This window comes from Pseudophryne corroboree, chromosome 1 (assembly GCF_028390025.1).
Source record: "Pseudophryne corroboree isolate aPseCor3 chromosome 1, aPseCor3.hap2, whole genome shotgun sequence".
NCBI classification, from domain to species: domain Eukaryota; kingdom Metazoa; phylum Chordata; class Amphibia; order Anura; family Myobatrachidae; genus Pseudophryne; species Pseudophryne corroboree.
Window position 1 is genome coordinate 695,721,253 of NC_086444.1, and position 6,000 is coordinate 695,727,252.

The following is a 6,000-nucleotide window of genomic DNA, read 5'->3' on the forward strand; positions in this document are numbered from 1 at the left end:
GGAGAGCAGTCATTACAACTATCAGTTGGTCAATTAAGGTTCAAAAAGGGTTGAGATTACCCAAAGGATAAAAAAGGGGCAGACTAGATGGGCCAAGTGGTTCTTATCTACCGTCAAATTCTATGTTTCTATGTTTCTATCCTTCTAGGATGCAATCGCATAGTGAAAGTCTGCGTATGCGCAATGCGGCCACAGCGCATGTGCAGATGGCCCATACACAGGCATTTGCAATATTCTTAAAATTGCATATACCACTGAATTGTACTTTGCTGGGCACCACTACACATGCTGGGTGGCCTTACCCTGTGCTGGGTGGCCCCCACATGCAATTTTATTCATAGCAATTTTTTCTATATTAGCAAAAACTGCTACGGACTCTGAATAGTCCCCTATAGCTTGTTACGTGCTAATTAAGCATTCTTCATGGGCTGGCAGGGGCAACAATTGCTCTAAAATCAAACATTTGGAAACCCCCCTGCAGAAATCCTGCCCCTGAGGAAAGTGGTTAAAAAGATCACTACAACAGGGGAGATTCCAACGCAACACTTCTGATAGTATCTGAACTTAATGAGCAGTATACTTCAATATGACATATGTCGCAAGTTTAAATGATACTGACAGAGTTAGAAACAATACAAAACCAATATTATCCACAATAAATAATGTGACATCTAATACCGGTGTACTCACAAACAAGACAAATGGAAAAATAAAGTTAAAAAAGAAAAATTATAAAGGATTCATTAAAAATCGTAATAATGTTAATAAAAGAAGCCTCACTTAATCAACATTGGTGGATGACATCAAACAGTCCCAACTTATCTCCAAACAGAGTAGTTCCACAATGCAGAACCTAAAGTGGCAGAAAAAATGTGGTAATCGGGTATATGAACTCACCTTCATATGGAGGGAAGAGACGTGGGGGTAAATTTACTAAGGTGGGAGATTTTTAGAACGGGTGATGTTGCCCATGGCAACCAATCAGATTCTACTTACCATTTATCTAGCTGCTTCTAGCAGATAATAGATATAATCTGATTGGTTGCTATGGGCAACATCACCAGTTTTAAAAATCTCCCACCTTAGTAAATTTACCCCGTGGAGAGCAGTCATTACTATCAGTTGATCAATGGCTGGGCAGAAGGTGCTACAAATATGGGTGTAGAAAAAATAGTGCCACGGCGAACAGAGGTCCTAATTCACACCGCATCGCTGTTGTGAGAAATCGCACAGCAGCTGATTATCAAATGACTGCACATGCATATGGATCACAAGGCGCAGGTGCGAGGCCAAACTGCGAAAGAATCGTCCGAAAATTTTAATCGCTAGATGTGCGCATGTTGATTGACAGTAAGCGGGCGTTTGGGGCTGGTAACTGCCCGTTTTCTGGGAGTGTCAGGAAAACGCAGGCATTCCCAAGCGTTTCAGGGAGGTTGTCTGACGTCAGCTCCGGTCCTGAACAGCCTTTTTCTATCGCACTGTAGGAGTAAGTCTTGGGCTACACACAGACTGCACACACTGAAAAAAACATTCGATGGTGAGTGAGTTGCGAACAGATTTGCAAATGTCTGCTGTCTGGCAAAGTGTTCATACGGCGTCCACATGCACTCGCACACTTGCACAGTGCGGCTTTTCAGTCTCTATGGGCGGCGGCTATCTGTTTGCAGCCCTCTGCAAAATCATAGAAGAGCGATTAGGTCTGAATTAGGCCCAGAGTCATAATCAGAAAAAGCTGTATTGGCGATACCCTTGATCCATTTTCTATGGAATGATTTAACTATCATGAAGGAGACAAGTTATGTATTCTATACAGGGGTTAAAGAGAGCTGGAACGGGGCGGAACTGCATTCCGTCAGTTCCACTTGGAGACGAGTACTAGTGCGCCCACCTGCCGGTGACTGAGGGGAAGGAGAGGCGCACGCTGCACTCTCCTCCCCGCCCTCACACACAGCAGGAGCAGCAGCAGCAGCAGCCCCCCCTTCCCCCGCCCAAGAGAACCATCGGCAGCGCGGTGAGCAGCACTTGAGGGCAGGGAGGGGGGGCACTGTGGGGCATGTGTATTTGGCACTGGGGGCATATCTGGCACTATGGGGCATGTGTACCAGGCCTGCTACGGGGCATATCATGTGTAGCTGGCACTGCTGTGGGGCATATCAGGTGTAGCTGGCACTGCTGTGGGGCATATCAGGTGTAGCTGGCACTGCTGTGGGGCATATCAGGTGTAGCTGGCACTGCTGGGGGGCATGTCAGGTGTAGCTGGCACTGCTGGGGGGCATGTCAGGTGTAGCTGGCACTGCTGGGGGGCATGTCATGTGTAGCTGGTGCTGCTGGGGGGCATGTCATGTGTAGCTGGTGCTGCTGGGGGGCATATCATGTCTATCTGGCAATGCACTACTGTAGACATTATGTGTATCTGGCACTATACTGGAGACATTGTGTGTAAGGAACACTACTGTGTTATGTGTAAGGCTGCTAATTGTGTGCGTAGAGGGGGTGTGAACATATATTTATTTATAGTGTGATAATATGAGGATGCAAGGCCACGCCCACTTTTCCAGGAGGTCACGCCCACTTTTGCACGCATAGGTGGGTGGGGGCGCTTTGACATTTTCTCGCTCAGTGTGCTAGTAGGCCTGGAGCTGGCCCTGGCTGTTCCAGCACCCTGCACTGCTACCTGGAACCTGCTCACTGGCTGGTGAGCTGCATTACACCCTGCTCAGCTCAATCTCTGCTCCATCTACCAGAGTGTATAATAGTGAGTACGGCTGCAGTGGCGTCACTGAGGACCAAAAAGGGGGGGCAGTCTCATGGGGAAGGATGTAGCCTCAAACCTTAACCAACTGTTTAACCAACTGTTTTCATCACTCCAGGGGCGTTCCTTGCATTCCCAAAGATGCTGGGCTGCCCCCAAGAGACTCTTCCTGAACTGCCGGTGACTGGAGCTGTTGTACAAAATGGGAACCTGTCATCCCTGTTTAGTAGGGATGCCGAGCCCAGGGTCTTCGTTGTTGGAGTCAGACTTCCTGGACCTGGCAGAGGGGATCTGACAGTCAACTTACACAGACTGGCCAAGTGCTGTGACAAGTGTCGGATTAAACCCTGTGGAGGGCCCTAAGTAGTTGAAATCTCGGGGCGCCCCGCATAAATTATTTCCTAATACGGTTTTAATTTTATCAAACAACAGTCTACGTTCTGGAACTGTAATGTGAATCTGATGTATATGGTTTATCTACTTTAAGTTGTTAATGGGTACATTAGATTAAGACAGTATTTTCTCTATAAAGAGAAGTTTTCGTTTCTATGAGTTGATGTATTTTTTCTATCTTTTGTAATTTTCTTTCCAGATCAAATCAGAATTATTTTGATCCGTTGTTGCCTGGGCCACTAAAAGGCGTGGAGCCCACAGTCCGAGACAGAGCCATAACTAGACATTTTGGTGCCCTGTGCCGGAAAGAGAATTGGCGTCCCCCCCATATTTAAAATCGGGGCAGTGCGTAAAAATATGGGGGTGTGGCTTCATGGGGAAGAGGTGTGGTGACACAATAATACCAATTCATATTACATCGCACAATAGTCTCCATTATTCAAATTACTCCACACAGTAGTGCCACTTATACACATTACATCAGGTAGAGCTCCTTATACACATTACTCCAAGTAGAGCCCCTTTTTACACGTTAAGCCAGGCAGAGACCCCTTTTTACACATTATGACAGCAGAGTCCCCTTTTAAACATTACGGCAGGTAGAGCCCCTTTTACACATTATGGCAGGATGTTGCGGACAAGCTGCAGCACTGCTCGGCTAACTGTGTGAGAAGAGGTAGCTGGGCAATGCAGGTGAGCAGAGCAGTGACGGTATACGGCAAAGGGTGGACCCCAGAGTGTGGCAATGGTGGTGGTGCGATCAGGGGGGTGTTGCTGGTGGTCCTGCGCCCATGGTGCATATGTGCTGTGTGCAAGGCACCACTGGCACACCGCTAGTTACGGCCCTAGGCCGAGGCCTACTCTACCTATTTGGTAATCTGGCACCATTGCGACTGATTTTTATGCTGGAGATCTTTAGACGTAGCACTTGGATCACAGATGTTAGCAGAAGGCAGCTATTTCTTACAGACGACTCCTGCACCGTTAGAATATTCGCTGTACAGCATTGCACAGTCACTTCCTTACAGCTGTGCAGCTGTGTAATACCGACCACATCAAAAACAGGCCCTTAATGTCCATGTGAACAGACCATGCAGGAGACATACAGAGGCGTCTACCCATACTTGCCAACTTTGACAAAACCCCTTCCTTCTGGGTCCTCTAAGAGGCAGACATATCATAGGTGTGGCATGGCGTGAAACATGAATCGCATCACCATGGCTGCAGCATTCACTGTTGAAAACCAAAATTTGCTGCATTGTACAGTACGTGTAGGACCACGATGATGATGATGATGAATTCAATGCAAACCACATAATCAGACTCTAAGGAGTCTGGGAGTGCTGGGAACTATGAGTCTGCCTCTTGCAGCATTCAAGGATCTGCATAGTATATAACTTTCCAGGTGGGATGTTATGATTATAGTTTATTAGGATAATTAGGAAATAATTAGAGATTTTCTGATTTTATGTTTTGGATCTGGATCTCCGTTTGTGTTTTGCATCTGGATTGGTTTTGCCAAAAGCACCCTTTCAGGGTTTTGGTTTTAGTTTTGCATCTGGATTTAAAAAACAACAACAACATAAAAACAGCTAAAATCACAGAATTTGGGGGTATTTTTTTTTAATCCTACGGTATTATTAACCTCAATAACATTCATTTCCACTCATTTCCAGTCTATTCTGAGCACCTCACACCTCACAATACTGTTTTTAGGCCAAAAGGTTACACCAAGGTAGATGAATGACTAAGCGAAGTGACACAAGTGTGCGGCACTAAAACCTGGCCCATCTAGGAGTGGCACTGCAGTTGCAGACAGGATGGCAGTTTTAAAAACTAGTCACAAAGAGCACATGATGCAAAGAAAAAAAGAGATGCAAGATGGAATTGTCCTTGGGCCCTCCCACTAGGGTTGCCACCTCTCCCGGATTTCCTGGATTCTCTAGGATTTGGTGGAAACCCTCCAGGAGGCTTTTTCCCTCTCCTGTATTCCAGGATCTCCTGGAATAAGGGGACTTGGGAGCAGAGGTGGGTCTGGGCAGGGGCGGATTGGGAACAAAAAGCGGCCCTGGAAAAATTTGTACTAGTGGCCCCACATGGGCAGCACCAGAGGTGTAAGGTCTAGCCATGGGCCATGGCAGCAGCACACTCCCCCCAATACTTTCTAGATAGTGGGCATATCTAGAATCAAGGGGGAAGTTAAAAGGAAATAAAATTAAATATTATGAGCACATTATATGATACACCTTCAGAATTTAGGAAACTATATCATTCTTTAGAAAGATATATTTTCTTGCTTATTACACCAACCATATCCCAATCACTAATCACTCAATCTTATATGTCAGCCAAGCAGACAGACAGACAGAGCATACACTAGATCATCTGCAATCACAGGCTAAGTGGCAAAGTAATGTTCATATATGCAAATTATTTAGCATCTTATTCATTATGTCTATAAAAAGGATCACATGTCCTCAAACAAAACAGGCCCCATGGGTGCGTCGGCCCACCGGGAATCTTCCATGTAAACCCTATGGCCAATCCGCCTCTGGGTCTGGGAGTGGAGGCAGGTCTGGACGTAAAAGACCTGATTACCTGTGACCTGCAGCTTGACTGGCAATCATCTATAACTTCTCCCCCCTCTGTCCTGCCTGGAGAGATAGTGCTGTCACTCTGCTGTGTAACTCTTCCCCCTCAGCATTAAATTCCTCCAACCTGAGCTGTGTGTGCTGTCACTCTCCTGTAAAATCCCGCTCCCTCCTCCTATAACCCCTCCCGCCGGCAGTCTGTGCAGTCTCCTGGCCGCCGCTGTGCAGGAAGGATGGGGGTCTCTGGCGGCAGCTGCTGGGTCC